We start from the raw sequence: 25,363 nt of genomic DNA, 5'->3' as shown, positions 1-25,363 counted from the left end.
CGAGAGAGATAACCTACAGAGCTCTAGGGGTACAATGGGGAGACAGCAGTGTGGGGAGAGGGGGATCTAGTTAACTGTTTTGATTGGTTAGGTGTGGGAGGGGGGGACACAAGGCCAACACAACATTATTCCTTCAGAGACCGGGAGTAGACAAGGACATATTAGATCCAAGCTGCAAGGGAATGCAGGATGAGTTAGGGGATATACTGCAAACAACTACAAACAGAATATATGTGTACCTGAGTGGATGGTTGAACAGACTGATAATAAATGCCAATAAAGTTTGTTTAAAAAAAGAAAGTATGCAAATGCCCAAAATACTTAACACCACTCAAACAACCACTAAGACACACACTCACTTGCAAACCCAGACTCTGACACATCCACTCACAGACCCACTCTGACACTAACGCACACACTCATTCAGACACTCATACAACCAGAGACTGCACTAGACTTGCCCACAGTCTCACTCAGAGAATCATGCTCCTACTCACAGACCCACACAGACACTGATGCACATACAAACAGACCCATTCAGTTACTAAAGCACTCACTGAAACACCCACACAGGCACTAATGCACCCACACACACTCACGCACCCACTCAAAGTCCCACTCAGACACTCACACTCTCAAAAGTTATTTAGGAAATAAAATGGAAAAATCTTTGAAATTCACAAAAAAAAACAGGTGGTTACAGAGACGTTATAGTTAGGAAAAAATGTTAAAAACGCATAGAAATTCACTGAAAAAAACAAAGGTTACAGGGGTGTAATAGTTAGGAAATAGAATTTTAAAAACCTTAGACATCCACTGAAAAAAACAAAGGTTATCAGTGATGTCACTGATCATATCATGAGTGATGTCATATGTAGGGTCATAAGCAGTGCATTGTGGGGGAATAAGCTATAGTTAGCTCAGGTAACAATAACTTCTGAATTTCAATTGTTTTGTACAAGTGAAATCTAAGCCTAACTATAATGTTCCTGTAACCTTTGATTTTTGCAGTGAAATTTTAAGGTTTTGTTATTTATATTTCCTAACTATAACTTCCTTGTAACCTTCTTAGTATCTAGTGCATTTACTTCTATTGATGAAGATGCAATTTCAGGTGGGAAATAGCCAAAATAAATCAATTTTTGGCTTAAAAAAAGCAGGAGTCTCCTGTCCGAATCAAGTCTATTGGTATATATATATATATATATATATATATATATATATATATATATATATATATATATATATATATATATATATATATATATATATATATATATATATATATATATATATATATATATATATATATAGTGAACATTATACAATGGCGCCATTCCACACGTCAAAGGTGCATTTGCCATAGGACATTTTATTACTTTTACACTTTAGAGTATAAGAAAGGGTGTTCGTCTCCAATCAAAACTTTTCGAACTTCGAGTAAAAAACTGTGACTAAAAGCGCCTGAATACTTTCACAAAGTAAAAAAAAGAAAGAAGAGAAACACAAGACTGGCTGCCTGAGGCTTTCAGTACGCGTTAGAATTATTTCCGTTCTCTTTACGTGGAAAAAGATGGGGCTCCCTGCTAAAATACTGCTAAGAGCTTTTAATAATGTTTTTTTCCTTTCACTGTTTCTCTCCTTGTGGCTGAGCCGCCTGTTCCTCTCCACACACTGCCAGCCCCTGATGTGATGGCGAAGAAACCCCGTTGACAAGGCACTGCTTTTTCATGACGGTGAGTTTCCCTTTGAGTGTATTATAATTTTGTGATAAAAATTTCAAGGAAAAAAACACACAACCTCCTTCCTCCCTTCCTTCGGGGAGGGAAAGGAGAGGGGGAAATCTATCTCCAGACAGACAGAAAAGAAAGAGGAGCAAATTAAAACGAGTTGCCAAAACCAGGATATTAGGTTTCAGCCAGGCGTCTATTGGCTCGGGTTTTTTTTATTCTCCTTTGCCTTTCCCCCACTTTTGGCAAGATTGAGGCGCACATTAAAATAAAATATTTATTTATTTCAGCATCTCTTGCTTATCGTGCTCCCGACTATTTCGGGCATGGCGCATCTTTTTTTAAATCTATATTGGGTTTCAGGGCAGCAGCGGGGGGAGGGCAGAGGCTGCCGGTTTCTTGCTGATGCAATGCAAATTTCGTAGGGGAGAGAGACGGCAAAAATCTTTCAATGACTCATTGATTGAGCCGGTTTAAAATTAGTTTTTTTTTATTTTCCGCCCCCTTCATCAGCATCGGAAGAAGGCGAGAGACTGCCGACTGCGCAGGAGGGGGTGGGGGACTTTAACAGAAAGAAAAATAATCTTTTGGCAATCTCCTCCCTCTTTTTTCCAGTGTCTTGGTTTTAACTAAGCCGTTGGGTTCAGCACGAGCGCTTTTTGAGCCGTTAAACCGTCGGAGGCTATGTTGTTGCTGTTGTGCCCGGGTTGTTTTTTCTTCAGCTGAATGGGGGTGTATTTAGAAACACAGGAGAGGAAGACTTGAGATGGCGGATTCTTTGTCAGATGGAAAACGCCCGCCCTGCGAGGTGTCTCGGGCGCCATGGGAAGACTCCCGTCGCACATCAACTCCCCTGCCTTTGGATTTTGAGCGCTCAAAAGATTAGGGCAAATTTACCCTCATTCGTCCTATAAAGAAACGCTGAGTCGACGAATAAAGCGACGCGAAAACGTTTTTTTGTTAATTGACCAGTTTGTGTTCCTTGGTTTATAGCACGTTAATTGTATTGCTTGCGCCTATGTTCTTGCCATTGTAAAACTGTCTTAAATATGTTAACCATGGATTCTAGACTGTATGTTTATCTTTGATGTTTAATGCTGAACATTTGTGCGCAATCTTCGCGAAAAGAAACTGGGAATTCTTGCATTTGTAATCCTGTTTAGCGCACTTAAAAAAACAAATAAAAATGGCACCGATACGTCTTAATGTGCATGTACATTTGGGGATTAAGTTGCAAATACCAGCTCAAGCGGTGTGTGTGTCGTACCAACCTTTCATCAGACATTACCCTTAACACATTCAACCTGGGGTTTTCGCTATGGGTTTTGACAGTAAAATCACAAACTTGAAAACGGGGTTTTGTGTGATAGAAGAAAAAGAATCGGAGTTGCTCATTTCCTTTACTCTGGGGCTTATTTTGTTGGGGTCGTCTACGACATTAAAAATGCATATCATGTAACTGTCAATTTTATTTTTGTTCTTAAGCCTACTATCCGCCCTACAGCGGGTGTGCTCGGTTTCGACCAGGTGCAAGATGGCGCTGGGCTCTTGGGTCGCCGTTGAAGGGCGCAGCTCCCTTCTCTTTTGCCTCTCGGTCGCCATTTTAACAATTTCGCCTGCTATGTTTGGTTGTCTGGCGGTATTATGTGGTTTTAACGCGGTGTTCTTTGCAGGACGTGATTTGCTGATATTTTCTTCATTGGTTACTTAATTTAACTTAATTTTTGTATACCTGGTATCTTTTGGATTGTAATGGGTATTACATCATTATAGCAACATATTTTAATAATACAAGAGGTTATAAACATGCACATCGTCCTGTCCCAGAAAGGTCAAATTGATTATTTTTCAGACCTGAGATGGCTGAAGAGTAATTTTTCCTTTAAAACTTACTTGGCTGTTTCCGGTTTTTAGAACATAAAGGGACATAAAAACGCAAATAACATCCTGCAAGTGTATAACTGGTTCTTGTATGTATTGGATATACAAGGGCTGGTAGCGTGATGTCTACACCCTGCATAGAATCCCTTCTTCCCCCTTTGTGCTGGTGAATTTTTTTTATTCTATAAAAGCCACCGGGGGGGGGGGGGGGCTTGTAATTTATCATCGGATGAACGTAATTAGTATCGATTTTTGGAAGTGTGTAGGAGAAACAGAAATTTGGCTAAGGTGGTGTTTGTTTCATATGGACGGGTGCTGGTAGCACTAAAACTCCAACGTTGGCAAAAGACCAATTGATGACACTGTAAGGCTAATACTTTGGCACTGGGGAACCGTGGCCATTCGGTAATCCTTCCAACAGATGTTGCCTGTTCAATTTGGTACCTCAGGAAACACGTACTACAAATTGACTTAATATATAGAGACTGGATTGCGAGGGTGAGTAGTAGAGATGGACAAGTTAGGGGATTCATGTGAATCAAAGAGCCAAAACGATAGCCAACTAAAAAAAAAAATCATGTGAATTCTCTCCCTTCCTGTCATTACCCTGTTGAATTTTTTTCTTTCATCTGTTTCTTCCTCTCTCGCGCCTTGTCCTTTGTTGCTTTCTGACCTCCCTGTTTTTTCTCCACCATCCCGGTCTTTCTTTCTCTTTCACTTATTTCACTATTTCTCTTTAGCCACTGCTAGATGTCTCTTAACCTCTGCATACCCCCTCCTATTTCTCCACCCTGCCCTTTGGTTTCTGTTTCAATGGGAATGCACCCAAACATCCTCCAGCTCTGCAGGTGCCAAAGTAATTCTTTACTGCCTTGTCCACATCCTTCTTACGCACCATGACCTAGTTTTCCAAGCACTCCTGGGTGAAGCAGAAGAGATGCGGGCTACAGGGTTTGTTAATTTTGATTGTGTAAATGCAAATAGACAGCAGTGCAGACCAAGTCTTCTTGCTGCTGCCTCTCAGCGAGCTTGGGGAATGATGTGATTTTAATTGCATTTATATAGCGCTTACTACCCCATACAAGGTATCTAAGTGCTTTTTCAGTGAGTAGCGCACTGCTCTGGAACCCAAAAAGGAGCTTAGTGGTAAGCTAGTCTAGGGAAAAATGAAATTAATGTGAGCAGTGAACATGTTAGTCCTGTTATTTGGATTGAAAAGGACAGTGAAGGGATAGAAGTGGGAGGGGTTGGTATTTATACAGTGCCTGCTACCCCTGATGAGGTATTAATGCACTTTTCGGTGAGTATCATACAACTGGAACCCAAAAAGGAATTTTGGTGAATTAGAATTGGATATATGAAGTATATTTTATTTGAGCGGTGGACATGTTACTCTGTTATTTGGGAAAGGGGAAAAGTTTTACTTTATTTTAATGGAGCTCGTATCAGTAGGAAGGGGTTTTGAATGAATAAAGAGGAGTTGGTGGGGGAAGAGTCGGGAAAAGGATTTAGAAAGGCTTGTTTGGGAGATCTGAATAGTTAAATGTATGAGGTGATGTAAGGAGGAGTAGAGGAGGGAATAGTCTCGGAATATTTTGGGGCTCGCGGCATGGAGTTTGTTATGTGAGAAAGTGGAGGTAGAGGATATATTGGGAGTGGCATAGGTTTAGAAATAGGGTAGTGCATTAGAAAGGTTTGAGAGGAGTCAGAGTTGAGGTAGAGGATATATTGAGAGAGTTGTAGGGTAGTGCATTGGTGAGTAGTAGAATGAGGTTGGAGATTAGTCAGATTGGAGGTAGTGGATCTATTACGAGAGATCTAGAGTGAGGTATAGGGTAGTGCGTTGGATATGCTGAACTGGAAGCATAGTAATAAATATAAAGATACATACATGGAAAGGTAAATATGTATAAGGAAGGTAATTCATGTAGATTGAAGTTGTATTTAATAAACTCAGACTTTCAAGAGTTACTGTCCTTTTTAATTATTTTCTTTTAAATTGTAATTCAATAGTGAAGCAATTGTAAAGTTATTAAAGACTTTCTTATTTATGCAGTTACTTATATACGTGCTAAACATAGAATATGTAACTATAAGTAATATGTACTTCTGTTAAGCAGAACTAACACATATCTACTTTCAAAACATAATTATTATACACATACCAAACAATACACATGTGGGTACACACCTGTAGTCCAAGATAAAGCTTATATAGAAAGGGATATGCTGTATATTTATGTTTGAGTATGGTGGTTATGTGGGAAAGAGCCAACTCCTGAGTAGTCTTCTGAAGATAATGTGGCTATGCGTGGATCTCATGTTTAGGGGTAAAGATTTCCTTAGTTTGACTGAACAGAGAAGTATGTGCCACCTATGTTTTATTCTTTTTGTACAGTGGGATTTTAATGCGAGGTGCCAATCTAAAGTGGAGTTTCCCTTGAATGTATTTGGTGATTTTTTTTTTCTGATGAAGAGCCGTCCTTTTCCATGTATCGCTTTGTGAGTGATAAAAAGCAGCTTGAACGTGGATCTTCTGGCAACCAGTAACCAATGTAGGGATTTCAAAGCAGGGGAGATGTGGGCTTGTGGCTTTATATGTAAGAGTAGTCTGGCAGCGGAGTTCTGAATCCGTTGTAGTGTTTTCATAGTTGTAAGAGGTGGTCTGTGGTTGAGGCAATTGGCGTAATCAAGTTTAGACAGAACAAGAGACATGGTAGCCTGGACCTTGTGTGGAAATCCCAGGTGGGGGGGATTTATGATAACGCAGCTTGATCGTGCTCATTTATCCTCTTGGGCATTCATTGATAGTTTGGAGTCCTTGGTAATTTTGAGGTTTCTTACTTCCTCTGATAATTTTGGCAGTGTTCCCAGATCATCAGGCCATGCGAAGAATGAGTCATCATTTTTCCCATTGCCACACATCTGTATTTCCGTTATAGAAACATTCAATTTAAGATGAGTGCATGTCATCCATTGATCCACAGCTCTGAGAGAACTGAAAATTGGTGCATTTCCAATGTCATTGGGGCTTTCCAGTTTAAGGAGTATTTGTGTGTCATTTGCATAGTTATAGCATGTGAGGTGAAATTTGATTGATCATTGCCGGTAACGACTTCATGTAAATGTAGAAAAGCATGAGTGAGATGATAGGGCTTTGAGGGACAGACCCCGCATTTGGGAAGTACAGTTTGGACGAGAAAGCGGGGGTGTAGAGGACATTAGTTCTGTTGAGAAGGTAGGATGTGATCAGTTGTGAGTAGTCCCCTCTATGAGGGCTTCGAGGAGTGTCATGCTAAACTGTGTCAAAGGTAGCTGAGAGGTCCAAGAGAAGTAGTGCTGCAACTCCGTTCCTATCAACTGTGGTCTTAAGGGCAGCCCAGATTGCAACAGGAGCAGATTCTGTGCCTCTTCCAGTACCGAATCCTGTGTGGAAGTCTGAAAGTATGGAATTATCTTCAATGAAGTTTGACATTTGGGCGAATGCTATTCTTTCTATGAGTTTGCCCAGGATAGGTCCATATGCAATCGATCTGTAGTTGTCAGGTTTCAGTGGATCTAGGTTTTTCTTCAGTAATGGGCGTATATATGACTTTTTTTTTAGTTCTTCTGGAAATATTCCCATACTTAAGGAATTGTTGATTCATCTTACTGGTGTGTGGTAGTAGAGGTAGTTTGAAGAATTGTCTTGGTTTGTTTGTGGACACGGGTCAGAGAGGATGCCGGTAGGCTTGCTTGCCATGACCAGGTCCAAAAATTCATCCTGTGAAATTTGTCAGAAGGGATGGAGAGTCTGGTTTAGTGTTAACTTGGGTTGTTTTGGAACAGTGTTGGTGCTGGTGGTTTTTCTTTGTTTTAAATATGAGTCCAATGTGTCTGCTTTGGTTGTGTAATGATTTGCCAGTTTGTCTGTGAAATGGGATGAGCTCCTTCTAGAAAATTTGGTTTGCGAAATTCAGTGTGAATTATATAGGATTGTTTATTTGCAAATGTAGCGATTTGAATTCTGTCTGACTAGTATTCTTTTTTTTTTTTGATAGCTGACTTGTATAATCGGTTACGTTTTTATAGTCGAAGTTTGCCTTGATTGGTGTTTGTTTTGAGCCAGGTATGTTGCAGCTTTCTAATTGGCTGTTTTATATTTTTTAGCTCTGTAGTTCTCCAAGGTGCCAGTTTTCTTTTGTTCTGTTATGTCGTTCTTGGTGACATTAGGATATTAAAAGCTTATTGTAGCCACTCATATAGTTTTTGAATGGAATTCATTGTGTCTAGATCTGTACTGGAAGATAGCTGGGTTTTTAAGTGTGCAAAATGGAGTTTGTTTCACTATTGTTTCAGTATTTTGTGGGCTTGTTGCAGGTGTGTCCTTACTGCTTGTATTAGCTATGTGAGGATAGCAATTGTGTAGCTGTTCTGTATCATGTTCCTCGTCCATCAGGCTAAGAAGGCATTTTGATGGGTCTGCATGTGTAGGTGGTGGAGATGGTGGTTGAAAGTGAGTTGGTGAGCTGTTTTTTTTATCTTCATAGTTTAGCCTTGTTGTGCAGTAGTGCAATCCAAAAATTCCCTGTACCCAGAATCTGAGTTAGCGATTGTCTTATGGGCATGAGAATAGGTTCCACTGGAATTTTTAATTATAAAATTCCGGATATACCTCTTCGTAATTCTCTAAGTAGGTATTTTATTATCTCTAATGCCCTGCTATCCCAAGCAACATATTACTTGTAAATACTAAAGAAAAAGGAGGGAGGTTCACTATGTATTCAACTCGGCGCGACCAATGTAGTCAGCCCTAGATAGGACTATACTAACATCCACACTCACACAATTCGTACCAGAAAAAAGTTGTGGTGGAGAGGAAGGCACCTCACGGGCGAACACCCTCGGGGCAAATTGGTCAGATGTTTACCAAATATTGTGCCCCTTTCTCATCATAGGTGGCCATTCCTATTTCCAGAAAATGTGAATCAAGTGAAAAAAGAAAAGATAAAGAAAAAGTGCAGAGAAAGGAGCTTTAGAGCATAGCCCCTGACAGAGTGATAGTAAAATCAACAGTCAGACCTATTGGACAACTTTATTACTGACTGAGGTCTGGGCTGCTGAGTTAAAAAGGCTGGTAGCTTATTGCCGCATACCACTACCTGCAACCGACATGTTTCACTGCCCGTAGGAATTTTTGGCAGATTCTTCAGGGTTAACACTCTGTTGCTGCACCCACATCAAACATCTTTAAAACTGGAAGCTGCCGAGTTGAAAAAGCACACATAAAATAATTTTAGGACCCATTCTGAACCTTGGCATTGTTAATGTTTGGATATTTAAATCCAAAACAAATATCCTCCACCAGTTTTTTATAGTGATTAGAATAGAATGGAACTTAACCCTGGATCAGTTATGCTCAATCGTACCAGCTGAAGAGGCAGATCTCCGCCTTACTGTTGGTTGTTGTATCAACCTAAAAATCATTTAAGGACAATCGGTGAAAAACTAGCATGCCCCTAGCAACACATTATATTTTAGTACTGTGCTGTTCTCACTTAACAGGACATAATGTATTCAAACAGGATATGTGTTGTTCCAGTCAGATCTAGTTGTATGTAAAGAAAAACTGTGAAATGTATCTCATTGTACCCCTTTAAAGCGTTTACTATGGCTACTTGGTTCAATCCCTGGCTGAAAACATATCATATAGGCTTTTTAAACTTTTTCAGATTGTGCTGCATTTAGATAGGGTTTCCCAATTATAAACGTCTAGTATAAATGGCTTTTTATATCAGTATCGCGTTTCAAAATCATTCTTTACTTAAAGGGAATTCCTCACTAATCACACAGGATGTTGCAGCACATAGAGAGTGTTTCAGAATGGATCCAAATGCCCTCGTGAACCCAGGTATATTTAAACAACCATGGGAGACGCTGCTGTGCCGCTAAACTAAGTAACACCACCCGCGGACCCCCTCCTTACCATACAGGTCATGAAATTGCGCCGTAAATCATCCCAGGAACAACTTCGGGATTGAATGCGGGCGATTTAAACACTCCATGTAGAAGCCTGCGAGCACGCAACGCCCGATCACGTGATCGTGAACACCTCGTCACGTGCAAAGGTACAGCGTGTAATTAGTCCGAATAAACGGCAATAGCCAGCCAATACGGGGGCCATTTTAACGTGGAGGAATAATCAACATAGCCTCGTACATTTCGTTCTCTAACCATTGCAACTCGTATTTGGTTTACAGCACAAAATGTTATATGTGATTAAAGAACGATCGCATTCATCACTGATAAACTCTTAATTAAAATCCATCAGCGATTAACCGGTTAGTATGTTATTCGAAACTTCCACTATTTTGTGTCACTATAATGGGGAAAGGGGGGGGAAAAGGGGAGGGGAGGTGAAATTTGCCAGCCTCTGCCACTCTCCAGTATTAATTCTAGATGGAATACATTAAGTGTTTGATGATACAATGCAAAGTCGGTACTGAAGATGGAACTTAACCAACTAATGCGGGGGCCATCTTACAATGGCAAAACGATTGACAGACCGCGTACATTATACCCTAATCATGACAACTAAGGCTATTATATTTATCAAAGAGCAAGTCAGATGGTATAAATCACCCCTTATGTTGATTGCAAAGGATAAGAGGGGGAAAGAAAATAATTATCCCCACTTGTACCAGCATGCGGAGTTCAATTTTAGTGGAATGCACTTAATGTTTACTGTGCTTTCACAGAAGGTCCAGAGAGGGGATTACATCAAAAGGAATATGAAACCTACCCCTTACTGATGGGGTATACACAATGGTTGATTGTCTCACCCAGTCCCAGTGTCTAGTTGTTGATGTTCTAACAATTAATGTACTGTTAACAAAGGAGGGGTGGAACAGAGTGGGTAGAAACAAATGATGATGGTAAATGAACTATTTAACTTTATTCCACTCAATAATTTAATTCAGACCTATGGCCACTAAGATTAGGCAATCTATTAGAAAACACTACTAAGTAACAAAGATTTTTCCATGCCTCCTCCCAGATTTGCCTTCAAACGGGCAGGTAACCTTAAGGACAGGCTTGTGCACACCCGGGATCGGGTGCCTCTGAGAAATGACTCTACAACGATACCAAAGGGACACTACCTGTGTGGAACATGTTCTGTATGTCCGTTGACCAAGAGGTGCAGCAGTGTCATTTTATCCACAGGGAAAGAATGGTTTCTGAACCAGTTCAGTAACTGTAATACCACCAATGTGGTTTATCGTTTACTGTGTAGTTGTGGTCTACAATACATCGGACTCACTACGAGAAAAGTAAAAGTCCGTATACAGGAACACCTTAGCACCATCAAGGCAGGAAGCTCACAACCAAATTGGTCCAACATTGTCATCAAGAAAAACACAGTTTTACATGGACAGTGTTGGAGACAGTGAGGGGCAACCCTACAAGTGCCGAATCCATCTTGATCACTAAGGAAGCGAAATGGATCTTCAGAGAGGGCAGTGACAAGCAGGGTCTGAATGAAATTATTGAGTGGAATAAAGTTAAATAGTTCATTTACCATCATCATTTGTTTCTACCCACTCTGTCGGTTGTGTCACTAGATTTATGAGTGACATACATAAACAACCATGTTGTGTTCCACCATATAGCCTTAGTATGAGGAACATCTGAACCCAATTGAGAGCATACCACCCCTCCTTTGTTAACAGTACATTAATTGTTAGAACATCAACAACTAGACACTGGGACTGGGTGAGACAATCAACCATTGTGTATACCCCATCAGTAAGGGGTAGGTTTCATATTCCTTTTGATGTAATCCCCTCTCTGGACCTTCTGTGAAAGCACAGTAAACATTAAGTGCATTCCACTAAAATTGAACTCCGCATGCTGGTACAAGTGGGGATAATTATTTTCTTTCCCCCTCTTATCCTTTGCAATCAACATAAGGGGTGATTTATACCATCTGACTTGCTCTTTGATAAATATAATAGCCTTAGTTGTCATGATTAGGGTATAATGTACGCGGTCTGTCAATCGTTTTGCCATTGTAAGATGGCCCCCGCATTAGTTGATTAAGTTCCATCTTCAGTACCGACTTTGCATTGTATCATCAAACACTTAATGTATTCCATCTAGAATTAATACTGGAGAGTGGCAGAGGCTGGCAAATTTCCCCTCCCCTCCCCCCCCCCCCCTTTCCCCATTATAGTGATACAAAATAGTGGAAGTTTCGAATAACATACTAACCGGTTAATCGCTGATGGATTTTAATTAAGAGTTTATCAGTGATGAATGCGATCGTTCTTTAATCACATATAACATTTTGTGCTGTAAACCAAATACAATGAGTTGCAATGGTTAGAGAACGAAATGTACGAGGCTATGTTGATTATTCCTCCACGTTAAAATGGCCCCCGTATTGGCTGGCTATTGCCGTTTATTCGGACTGATTACACGCTGTACCTTTGCACGTGACGAGGTGTTCACGATCACGTGATCGGGCGTTGCGTGCTCGCAGGCTTCTACATGGAGTGTTTAAATCGCCCGCATTCAATCCCGAAGTTGTTCCTGGGATGATTTACGGCGCGATTTCATGACCTGTATGGTAAGGAGGGGGTCCGCGGGTGGTGTTACTTAGTTTAGCGGCACGGCGGCGTCTCCCATGGTTGTTTAAATATACCTGGGTTCACGAGGGCATTTGGATCCATTCTGAAACACTCTCTATGTGCTGCAACATCCTGTGTGATTAGTGAGGAATTCCCTTTAAGTAAAGAATGATTTTGAAACGCGATACTGATATAAAAAGCCATTTATACTAGACGTTTATAATTGGGAAACCCTATCTAAATGCAGCACAATCTGAAAAAGTTTAAAAAGCCTATATGATATGTTTTCAGCCAGGGATTGAACCAAGTAGCCATAGTAAACGCTTTAAAGGGGTACAATGAGATACATTTCACAGTTTTTCTTTACATACAACTAGATCTGACTGGAACAACACATATCCTGTTTGAATACATTATGTCCTGTTAAGTGAGAACAGCACAGTACTAAAATATAATGTGTTGCTAGGGGCATGCTAGTTTTTCACCGATTGTCCTTAAATGATTTTTAGGTTGATACAACAACCAACAGTAAGGCGGAGATCTGCCTCTTCAGCTGGTACGATTGAGCATAGCTGATCCAGGGTAAAGTTCCATTCTATTCTAATCACTATAAAAAAACTGGTGGAGGATATTTGTTTTGGATTTAAATATCCAAACATTAACAATGCCAAGGTTCAGAATGGGTCCTAAAATTATTTTATGTGTGCTTTTTCAACTCGGCAGCTTCCAGTTTTAAAGATGTTTGATGTGGGTGCAGCAACAGAGTGTTAACCCTGAAGAATCTGCCAAAAATTCCTACGGGCAGTGAAACATGTCGGGTGCAGGTAGTGGTATGCGGCAATAAGCTACCAGCCTTTTTAACTCCGCAGCCCAGACCTCAGTCAGTAATAAAGTTGTCCAATAGGTCTGACTGTTGATTTTACTATCACTCTGTCAGGGGCTATGCTCTAAAGCTCCTTTCTCTGCACTTTTTCTTTATCTTTTCTTTTTTCACTTGATTCACATTTTCTGGAAATAGGAATGGCCACCTATGATGAGAAAGGGGCACAATATTTGGTAAACATCTGACCAATTTGCCCCGAGGGTGTTCGCCCGTGAGGTGCCTTCCTCTCCGCCACAACTTTTTTCTGGTACGAATTGTGTGAGTGTGGATGTTAGTATAGTCCTATCTAGGGCTGACTACATTGGTCGCGCCGAATTGAATACATAGTGAACCTCCCTCCTTTTTCTTTAGTATTTACAAGTAATATGTTGCTTGGGATAGCAGGGCATTAGAGATAATAAAATACCTACTTAGAGAATTACGAAGAGGTATATCCGGAATTTTATAATTAAAAATTCCAGTGGAACCTATTCTCATGCCCATAAGACAATCGCTAACTCAGATTCTGGGTACAGGGAATTTTTGGATTGCATTTCAGTGAGTGGAGGGCTTTCCCTAATAGTACCCGTTATTTTCCCTCTAAGCTCCTCTTGTTATTATTTGTTGTGCAGTAGATCTGGAGATGCAAAGTTGTGGAGAGAGGTATGTTGCTTATTTTGTTTGTATGTTTCGGTTGGGAGGTGTATGAGTTAGATGGGGTGGTGGTGTAGCCTGTGGGTCATGTAGTAAGGTTCTGAATTGTCCAATGGATGAGAGGCGTTAAGAGTTGCTGTATATTTCTTGGGTGTGGAGGAAGAGAAAAAGCTTGGCCTAGGAGTTTGTTTATGATGTATATTATTTGTGTAGTCTGGAAGGTGGGAGTGGGTGTTTGTAGTTTGTGACGAAAGTATTATGAGGTGTTGTGTGAGGTATTTTGTTGTGCTTGTGTGTAGGTTTTGTTTTTGAGGAGTAGTGAGAGGAAGTGTTGATGTATGTTTTCTGAGAAGGATTTGTATGTAGAGTATTGTTGGTAAGTGGAAGTTGTAAGGTAAAGGGGGTGGTGATATGTTTTGAATAGACTACGTGGTGTGAGAGAGGGGATGAATTAGAGTTAAGAGTGTTTGTTTTAGATGTGATTGCTAAAAGAGATGGTGTGGTGCAGAGGAGTAGAAGTGTTGTGTTATTGTGTTAGAAGAAGAGGAAGGTGTTGGTGGATAAATAGACGGAAGGCTGAGTATAGGTTTGTTGGTGACGAAAATGGGTTTGTTTGGCGTAATTAGAGCAGGGAGTGTGTCTGGTTGGGATACAGGTAAATGTGGTGTGAATTTGGGTTGTTTTTGTGACAAGTGGATTGGTTGGTGGTATACGATATTGTGGTGTTGAGTTACACAAGGTTGGGCCTACAAAGACTGCTTGAGGAAATAACAAAATACAATTGTCCCTAAAGGAACCATTTCAGCTTAATTATAATTTGAGTATAATGTCACATTCATGATCATTAGTTCAACATATACAACAGAAGAGTGTGTATATATATATACATATACCAGAATGTATCAAAAAGTGATATGTATTTTATTCAAATGCACTCATTATATATCATTTGATACTAGCAACGGACACAATACTGCAATTCGCAGACTTATTCACAGTAGTGTAGAAAACACCTTTTGCTAAGGTTATGTATGGACAACCAAAATACCATATTAAATGTAAAACAAACATAGCATTTTATCAAATGTACAGTCTAAATAATAGACATATGAGCAAAACGGTGTTGGGCGTCGATGTTTCGGTCCCCCGTTGGTCTAATAGATCCACAGGACCATCATCAGGACGATGTAGTTTCACATATACATTTGATCACAACACTTCAAAAGAAGTGTGAAAGGGGGAATATCCTCTCCAGGATCTCAGTCCAAAAAGATATATTCTTCACAAATGACTTATCATCGCAAGATTGGAAATTAATATTACAAAGTCAAAAGCCATGTCAATTGTGAGCAGATCAATCGTCCCCTTGAAAATCAAACTGGGTAACGCAGACAGACGAGGTTAACAACTACAATTATTTAGGCTTCCACTTTGACCAGTACTTCAACTTTCAGGCACACCAGCAGTATATGCTCAGGAAAATGAACCCCTTAATTCAACCCTTCAATGCACTTGTAAAAAAAAAACAAAAAAAACTGGAAGGACCCGTTTTTCGACCATTGCTAGCAGTCCTCAATGCAAAATTACTTCCATCAGTAACATAAGTGAGCACAGTACAGATGCCAAACTGTTAGATTAATTGCAAATACGTGCAATGAAACGGGTCTTTGGCCTTGCTTGTAACGTTTCACCTGTGCAAATCCGCTTGGAATTCCGATTGGCACAACAAGAGATGGTAAGGAGGTATTACTCAGGTAAATCCTGGCACAAAATATGAAATCAACAGTCTAGTCCCCTATTCAGCGCTCTATGGCAATCACTGAAAAATTATGTAAATTAGAGTTACAATAAGTACTTATTTTCGTCATTGGAAAAAACCAACACCTCTGACTTATAGGACCTAAATCTGTCACATTCCTCTTTAGGTCTCGTCCTATTAATCGAGCAAGCGATAATAGGACGAGAGTATAGAGGCTCAACCAAGCTCTGAAACCATCGCGGATTTGGTCGAGTGCATGTGCTCGTGCACGCGCTTACCATTTGCTCCCCGAGCCGCCTGCCTGCTTCACACTTCAAACGAATGCGCCCCCCGCCCACGCAATGCCGAGAGCCAGCGCTTCCCTCCCACTCTCTCGCTCCCCTTCTCCCCCGCCCCCACCCCATCCGACTTGTTCTCAGTCCAGCCCACCTATTCCCTGTGATTTCTCCTGATGCTCAAAATTATTATCCCCCCCTCGGTATCCATCTGAGTTACCGTTTTCAACTTGACTCACAGCTTCCATCGATTTCCATTACACGCCCTTATTAGATTTTGCTCGTAAGTTAGAGCGTTTCCATTCTTGCCCATAAACCATGCACTGTTTACGTAGCTACCGGGATTCCATTCACACCACACAACTACACCACGTTTTGCAGTCAATCTGTGGTTATGAAGCTGGATCCATGTTAAAGGCCCCCTTAGCAAGCTTAATTTCGAGTGTGTCTACTATATCCAGCATTCCTCTCATCATGTGACCTTATGGGCGGGCATTATATCGTACGCCGGCTAGCCTGTCTCATTTCTGCGATGGCACCCACCCGCGCTGGATCGATCTCTCATACGGTAAGCACACCTTCCTCCCTCACGGCCACCGGCCTTTTCTGTATCGCTTCACTACCATATACTAAATACAGACTTTTCAGTAGACCGTCTGTCTATTGCTATAAACGTACGCGCTGCCTTTTATTACTTTATACCTTGCCAGCACGACCCTGCTATAACCCACATCCCCTCAGTCCGCAGCTCCTTTCTCGTCCCTGCAGTCAACACCATCTAGCTGCATGGCAGGCCCAGTTACTTCCTTTGTTTGACTTCATTAGTTAGAGACCTTCATGCAGACTGCAACCCATTTTTGTCGCAATTAGTTAACGCTTTACTCTGCTCTACACCTGATAGGGCGATTTTTTTTTTAATCGAATCGGCTCACATTGAGCTTACGACTCCAGGGCCCTTGCCCAACAACCTCCTGCTATACAGATACTCCCACCTTGCTGCACGGCTGGCCTTCCTCTTTTACTTGGTCCCTACCCCTCTTTAGCACAGCGGTAACAGATCCAGCAACTCTAGTTTTACTTACCAACTCCTGGCTTCCCTTTCAGTTGGCCACTTGCACGAATTCACAGAAGTGCAAGGTCCATTTTGCTGTTTCAACACTCACTGGAAAACCTAGATATTTCTGGACGTGGGCAGCTCTTCACTAATTTTCAATAAGGTAACCTTTATATCCGATTTTCTTCATCCCTTCTGGCCTAATTTAGGTACCCAGATAGTCCACCCAGTTATACACCTTTGACTGATATTAATTGGATACCTACTTTACTGTGTCTCCCCGTCTACGGTAGCCTTCCTACTGTCTCATTGATCAACAGGAGAATTTTCTCTGCTGTTCCATCGTGACCTCCACTGCTTAGTCACAACTGCTGAACTTAGGTAACTCTAATGTCACCCTCATTTTCGACACCTGCTCTATCCCTGGACTCCTTTTGATTACAAGCTCTTGCTTTTACCCCATAGACCAGTATCTTCATTTAAACCACAATGCAACATCTAAAGCCGCACAACACTGAAGTGAGACTGTGTCTCTAAATTAAAAGTGAGTCTATAGTCCAATATAATTAAAAAAAACTATCTCTAGTTATCGTTTATACCCCCTCACTTAATACTGACTAGCATACCACTGCACCCAGCAGTTTAGTCCGCTTTTTCTGCTCTAGCTAGGCATACTCCATCAAATGGTATATAGTGTAACATATTTGGGATATTAGAGAAAGTCACATTATGTTTTAATTGATCCTTACATGGTAATTCATTATTATATTATCACTGGGGAACTTGGATGTATCGGAATATCGTTTCTGGTGGCACAGAATAAACCTTTCTTTTCTTGTGGTGTCATATTACATGAGGTTCACTATATGGGGCATTTTCCGAGCAAGCACAGTGCACTGTTAGGATATTAGAGAAGATTTGTCTTTGAGATATGACACCAGATTTATACTGTTTTAGGTACATCTATATTGGAGTGAACATGATGGTTAAATAGTGTATTGGAATCTTGGAGTATTAGGAAATCGGGTGAATTTTTAATGTCCTTACCTTGCTATACTACTTGGTGGAAGACTATACATTATATTTGTCACACTATTTGGTGCTGTGAGTACTTGGGATTTGGTTCCATTCCTCTTTCTTTCTAAACACGGGACTCTTTTTCTATGATTTATTTATTAGGTTTATTGGACTGCGAGTATGTTTATTTAATTTATATATTATTATTACTTGGTTTGCAGCCCTGATGAAGTTAGTGTGCTATACTTAAGCACGACGAAACACGTGTTGGCTGCTGGAACTTTGGGAGTTTTTGAACAATAAACTGGTCTTGGAAACACGATAAAGACTACTGTTTGGATATATTTGCTAAGGCTGCATGAATTTGGAATCTTTCTTCGAGACATTTTGACGTTGGAAACACAAAGATCTGATATAGAAGACTCATATGGATGGTATACCTATGTGACTGTGCCAACTGATATTGGGACTTTTGTGAAGATTATATCTTACTCTTACACGAGAGTGCTCGAGGAGAACTGCTTATAAATAAAAAAAAATGTCATTTACAAGACCAATAGCTCAAACTTTCCTAATGCGAGACCTATTGCATTGCAAATGCTTGTTTTGCAATGTGATCAACAAAGCAGCAAAACGATTCTCACTATTAGAAACAAAATACATTTGTGCAGCGATCATAAGCCTGGATGATAATTGCAACGTATGCCACCTTGCAACCAGCTGCTTACCTCCTTTTAACTTATCATGTGTACTTAAAGTAAAAGCTACTGGCTATTCACCTAGGAATACTGCCATCTTCAGCGGACAAAACCCCTTGGGGATACAAAGGCCCGAAAACATGCAGGCTATGTGGTGCAACCAAAGAGGATTTTACACACTTCGTTTGCATATGCCCAGCATTACAGCCAGCACACCTCTCACTGTTCGAATGATCAGGCAATAATGAGGAGCCTAAATTCCACAGACCCTCAGCTAAACTGCAAAGTGCTGACATTTTTGCAACTCCACGATAAAGCTCTAAAACGGAGTTCTGAGAGCACAGCCCCAGTAGGAGAAAGTGGGTCTGCCTAATATTAAACAGTTGACAGTGAGTGAAAGACAGCTAAAGGACTATTTAATGAAACGGGTTTTGAGACTCTGGTATTTCTTACAAAACTGAAATACAGCTTAACCAGTCATTTTCTCGCAAAAAACTGCATTTTATAAGAACTCAGTTGGAAGTTACTGGCCCCTTATTAGAAGGAAATAAAATAACATAAGATGCCAGATGATGGTGATGAATGTCATAAAACCATGTGAACGTTTAAGAAATGGATAAACTAGGGAAGTAATTATGAAGGATTTTATTCAACACTATTTTGGCTTGTATTACCTGTAAAATATTGTGACGGTTTTTATTAACGTATAACAATAAGCAAAATAAAACACTAATGGTATAGGATAGAGTGGTGTATTGTGTGAAAGTGCAAATGTTGGGTAGTTTGGGTAGAAGGGTATAAAGGTGCTGTTTCTGGGGTCTTGTAGTGGATGCTTGGACTCTCAATTTTGTGCAAGCTTAGTTTGTTCTAAATGAGTAGTACATTTGCTGTGCGTGTTAATCTAGCTGTGGATGGGATAGGGTGGGTGCTGGTCTGAGATTAAATGGGCAGCATGTCTGGCCCTAGGCCTGACCAGTCTTGAACAGCCAGCTGTCCTTGCCCTCTCCGCCTGTAGCCTTGATGCCTGGGCTGAGATACCCTAACCTTAAATAGCCCTTGTGGTCAGGTGACCTATTTGGCCAATGGGAACCATAACCAATCAGAATACTATCCCTAAGCCCTAGAAACAATAGGATACCAGCCCCTTACAGCCAATCACAACTCTAGTTCTTGCAGTCAACCAGACACGAAACCTTAAACCCAATAGAAACGCCAGATACAGCCACTAATCAGTGATGTGATGATGCATTAGAACAATGTGGTAGTTACTGCTTCATGATTTGGCTTGTCTCTGACTTAAGAGTTCCAGAGTACCTCAGGCCAAATTTAAGATTGGGCATCTATTGTGTTCCAGGCTCGACCTTTAAGTGTCTTTTTCACCCCTTGTGAGCAAGCAGCCAACCTACTCTGGAAATGTGGTGCAGTACTAGAAATTCGGGTAAAGGTCACATAAGAAAATGCGTAATGAATCCAAATTGGTGCTAAAATGTACCTCTAGTTAAGCAAAAAAGTTAAATAACCTTGAAAAATGCCATGTCTCCTCAACACATACTAGAGGGACGCAGCTCCATGTATAAGGTTGATCTATTTCGAGCATACCTGCAGCCCAACTGTCTAGACTGCTCTACAGGAATAGAGTCAAAATGTTTTGTTCAGATGTTGCAAAAATGTTTTCCCGTTTTCTGACATGCTGGAGGTTGCAGAGTGAGTGTGCTTCAGTTGGTTAGTGAATACTGAAAGACATTTTTACCATGATGCATTTCGGAAGACTGTTGCTGGTAAGTAGGGCTGCGGCCTAGTGGTGGTTGGGGACCTGGTAGGGGTGTCACACTCATTGGCCATGGAAGAACTCATGCTCATCTGCTTAGGCTAACAACAACAAAATGGTGGTAAGAAGGCCACGTTTAGGATCTAATGAATCGGTATTGTGGTCTATGCATAAGTTGGTTGTTGTCAAAGAGAAAGAGCACCAGGATACTTTGGACAACTGTAGGTGTTAGCCCATCCAGGTTCCCCCATGCCCAGCACTTATTGGGGCTATGTTTGTGTTTTTCGTTGGTTCCAATTTTAATGTGCCCAATGTCAAATCGTGGAAACTTGTATATGTTTTGTAAATTATTGAATTTGCAAAACAATTTATGGTTATTTATAATGCTCTCTGAATGTTCATTGGTTATATGGGAATGCATGCAGAACAACGGAAACATGATTAGCGATTGTTAGGTTTCAAAATGTTTTTCCAAATATGGAAAAAAAATAGGGTCGAAGTTTGCTGTTTTGCTAAACTATTGTGCAGTTTTAAGGACACATTTAAATACTGTTTGTTTAAAGCAAATTTAAATAAAAAGTATTTTAATGAGAAACAGTCTAAACTCATAATGGACAACTTGTTAAAAATGACAAGCAGGAGCTCCAAGGATCACACAAGCACTCCCTTGGGTCAATGACTGTATATGGGTGTAGATCTGTCTTATAGGAATTCATAGTAGTTTACAAAAGTAGGCCTGGAAAACCGCAACAATTGCAGGTTTCCCGCATAACAAACTTGTGCATTGCAAATCTACAAAACAATATTTTACTTGATTAAATTTTTTTTTAATATGTTTATTGGTTTTAATGACAGCCTTACAGAATTAGATAGACAACAGTTTTCAAGTCATTCAGTACATTACATGTGCATATATTGATTTAAGATATACATCAAACATTCCCATCTGTATCTGCATTTCTGCGCATCTCCAAGTCTACCGTAGGGGACACACAGATATCTCCATGATATACATTCCACTTTGAGCACTTGCGATCCCATTTTTTGGGGCAACCCCTAGCTACAAAGACCTCCGTCAACATGCATCTCACAAGCTCTTTCGCCCACAAGCTGGTGGATGGCGGGTTTGTTCCCCTCCAAATTTCGCCAGTTCCTTTTTGACCAATGTGTACCCCAGTGTTGTAAATTGCTGTTCAACTTCAGTGAGATCAGTTGCATCCCATATGTTCAGCAGTCCCAGTTGTGGTGTCAAGACTATCTCCTTTCCCAAAGCTGTCTGCATGTGATTCGAGGCTCCCTCCCAAAGGGTACGTATGTCTGAGCAACTCCACAGAGTATGATAAAAGATGGCCTGCTGTCTGCACCTTCTCAGACAAAAGTCATCAGTTCAAGACCCTATTTTCGCCAAAGTCTTCCCTGTCATATATGATCACTGAAGTATCCTGAGCTGTATAAGCCTGAATGTAAGTGTGATGGCTGATTCCCTGGGGGACATAAGAGCCAGTTGCCAATCCTATCACATCTCGGGCCCGGGTCATGCTGCCACCACTCTCTGAGCTTTGGAAAGGTGTCTGGCAGGTTATTACTCAACTTTTTATATGTGATAGATACAGCTTTGGAGAGTAGAGGCCCATCCAGCAGACGGTCCTCCAATGGGGACGACTCCGGTATGTCCTAAGGGGTCGGAAATGCAGCCTGAAGTGCATGTCTTACCTGCAAGTATCTGTATAATTATCCCTGGGCCAGGTGATATTTGCTCTGAAGGTCTCCAAAGGTAAGTACAGAACCCCTTTTCACCAGGTCTTTCACTGCTGAGATATCGATGAGGTCCCATTTATCAAACCCAGGCTGATAGCACAGCATGCCCCGCTTCTGCGTAAACCACAATGGTCTTGCTCTAGAAAGGACACCCGCCCAACCCAGGCACAAATTTGCTATGTGCCATATTTCTAGTATATGTAGGGTGGGTCCAAAGTATTTCTTTTTGATCCTCCGATAGGTTTGAAACCTATCAAGAGCATAAGCCGGGTCATCGGGGGGTGATATAGCCAGTGGTTAATAGTCACCAATTGAGCCGACCAATAATAAAGTTTCAGGTCAGCCAGCGCTATGCCTCCGTTATATCATCCTTTTGTTAGTTTCTTTGTTGCCACCCTGGGGACCCTTCCATCCCACAACAGCATGCGGATTTCACCCTCTACTGCTTTAAAATAAGAGTCTGGGACTCTGTGCGGGCAGTTATGAAGAATGTACAGAAAACAAGGGAGGGCCATCATTTTAAAGAGGGCAGCTCGGCCTAACAATGAAAGAGGCCGGGATCTCCAGTGCTTCATATCAGCGCGTAGTCTAGCAAGTGGGTTAGCTAAATTGGAGCTGTTAAAAAAAAGCCGGATCCGAAGTGACAAAGACTCCCAAATATCTAAACCCCTCCTCCGCCACTGCTATGGTACAATTGACCGGAAGCCGGGGGACCTGGCCCATACTTACATTATTTTGAAGAAAATCAAATCAATAGATGTCATACATTTGGAGGGGTGCTAGGTAGCTAGTACAATAGTTGGTTCCACCGAAGTGAGTGTCAAGGCCTGATGTGATTTGTTGAATACAGTAAATCTCAGACTATTACGTCTACTAACAAACAAGCCATGTGTCCTAACATTTTCACAGATTTTTTTAGGAATATGTCAGTAAAAGGCTTAATGTGATTGCTAGGAATATTTGAGTGTGCCATCACCACCTGATAGAGCTGTTGAGTTGACCTGTGTAGTGTATACCCGATCTATCTGGCACTGTCTACTTATTTAAATGTCGGTATTATAGTGTTGTCGTAAGCAAAATGCAGTGTTCACTAGGGTATGTTAACCCGTTAACCGCGGCAGTAATTCGGCCACGGTGCGGGCGTTTCCGTGCGCGGGTGGGGCCGCGTCAGCCGTTCGACGTGCGCAGCACTACGAAGGTAGTGCTCGCGACGGCCAATGGCTGACAGCAGCATGGAAGGGGTTAATTGCACAGAAGGAGATGACAACGTCCTAACTGGCCCGGCAAGGTCTGTTTCCCCACGCAGCGGCTCAGCAGGAATGAAATACAAACTGAAGCAGAGCTATCTCTGCAACTTGAGTACAAGAGGAAGTGGCAGATGTCCAGTATGGACAGTCACTTTAGTTAGATGATTTCTAGTGCCTCATCGTGTAAAATGAGATCAGTTCATGGACTGAATTATCCCCATAGATAATTTTCCATTAATTGAAACTATATGTCGTCTTCAGGACACTCTCTTGTTTGATGAATCATCCTAGTCCTCATAGGTTTATCTTGTCCGTTAGTTGAGTATGGTGATCTACACCAGATGCACAGCAACCGGGCTATTATGGTCAATGCAAGAAGGAGGAGAGAAATGGGCCGTTCAGTGATTTACTGAGTGGGCAGTGGAGATAGACCTTAAAAAGTCTACAGCAATTCATTTTCTTGAGGCATTGTCCAACACATTGCACACACTTTGCTCACTCTTAAGGGGTCTAAGCCATGAAAAATATAGATTTACCTAGGAGGATCATTAAGCAGTTTTCCAAGCGTGGATACCATGTAACTGTATAATAGCTTTGACCAGCACTTCGTCATATTAGGACCTGGACAAGGGGATTCTAGTCATCCATGTTGAAAGGAGGTTCGCTGTGGCTAGAACTCTGCATGTAAGACAACTGCCAGGAACTAAAGTTGCAAGTTTTGATTTGCCATTCGTGCCCAAAAATACCAGGCTATTGAGAATAGTTGAAATGAAGTACTGAACTTTTTTCCTGACTTCTAAGGTGAGTCGGCACAACACGAAGGTAGACAACTTTTCCTTCAGTAAGCCTGTGCATTGCATAGCCAATTCAACCCTCATCTCTAGTCATTACCTGGACATGAATGTGTGAGCAGTGAGGTCTTGGTTGCAATAAGCTTGTGTAATTTTCTGTGTCAACTAGAGTGCTACAGTGGAGGGGGAGGATGGGTTTGAGTGGTTGTTATGAAGAAATGGCGCTCATCTGGTACCTTAAGTATAAACCTGAGTTGATTAAATCAGTCCGGTGCATGCGGGTCAGGGGAACAAACCCAACGGAAAAAACAGCCCCAGCTAAGGTAAGGAGATGTGTCTCCTATTCCACAATTGCGAAAGAGGGTCCCTTGCACACGATAATCTCAATGGTTTTCAAGTGAAAACCTCACTTTCACTGTGAGTTGTCAAAATATGATTTTAGAGTCCATTGTTTTGAGGTTTGTATATTTAATGGTGAGATCTTGGTCAGTACATCCAAGTAAAAAATAATAGGAAACGAAATAGCCGACACCTGTTTCGACACACCGTGTTACGGCTGTGACTCTTCAGGGCTGAAAAGCTTGTAATGCGTAAGGTGGTGGAATGTACACCTGATTGATGGTCAGGGTACGATGGGGTTCAAGTGAACTTTAGAGGAAATAAGCAGTGAGTGGTTCGGGCGCACGTTCTAGGACGGTTCTGTCCTGATCGGCAAACTCTACGGTCGAGAAGTCTAGCACGGTAGTGTGCGGTCGAAATCCTCAGCATCCGGGTCATGGATCCATACCTCAAAACAATGGACTCTAGAATCATATTTTGACCACTCAAAATGAAATTGAGGTTTTCACTTGAAAACCATTGAGATTATCGTGTGCGCGGGACCCTATTTCGCTAGAGTGCTACAGTGTAGGTCAATATTCACTCTTGTCATCCGATGGAGCCTACTAACCTTGGAAGGCAGAATGTGTAGTTAGTTACTGGAGGGAAGCTGGTTTGTGTTTTGGAGCCAAAAGTGCTATCTTACTGTGGCAGCCAGAAGATCACACGGAGGAAACAGTATGCGACCTGTGTCAAGTACTATAGTTGACAAATAGTACTGATGTTCTGTGACATGTAACTGTTAGAGGAATTTGGTGTTGGAATGGGGCAGAGGAACTAGCCACAATGGTTACCACTTTTTTTCTTAGTTTCTTGTATCACAAAAAGTCAGCAGTCGTGGACAGGTTCGGCTGTCTGCATGTGAAATCTTAGTTCATTGTC

At 41.3% G+C, this 25,363-nt stretch overlaps 1 protein-coding gene across 4 annotated transcripts in view; it reads left to right on the top strand.

Annotated features, from left to right (window-relative positions):
- Positions 1 to 1,535: 1,535 nt before the first annotated feature.
- Positions 1,536 to 25,363, top strand: part of BICRAL (BICRA like chromatin remodeling complex associated protein) — a 744,270-nt gene continuing 720,442 nt past the window's right edge. For 2 of the 4 annotated variants that reach the window (XM_086927818.1, XM_086927815.1), the window contains exon 1: positions 1,660 to 1,736. The gene's annotated coding sequence lies outside the window, so the exon portion shown is untranslated. Of the gene's footprint in view, positions 1,737 to 25,363 lie in introns of all 4 variants that reach the window. The other 2 variants (XM_086927816.1, XM_086927817.1) reach the window with 2 other exon arrangements.

This window comes from Lissotriton vulgaris, chromosome 6 (genome assembly GCF_964263255.1).
Source record: "Lissotriton vulgaris chromosome 6, aLisVul1.2, whole genome shotgun sequence".
NCBI classification, from domain to species: Eukaryota; Metazoa; Chordata; class Amphibia; order Caudata; family Salamandridae; genus Lissotriton; species Lissotriton vulgaris.
The sequence above is the reverse complement of the archived record's forward strand: the minus strand, read 5'-3'. Positions and strand labels throughout refer to the sequence as shown.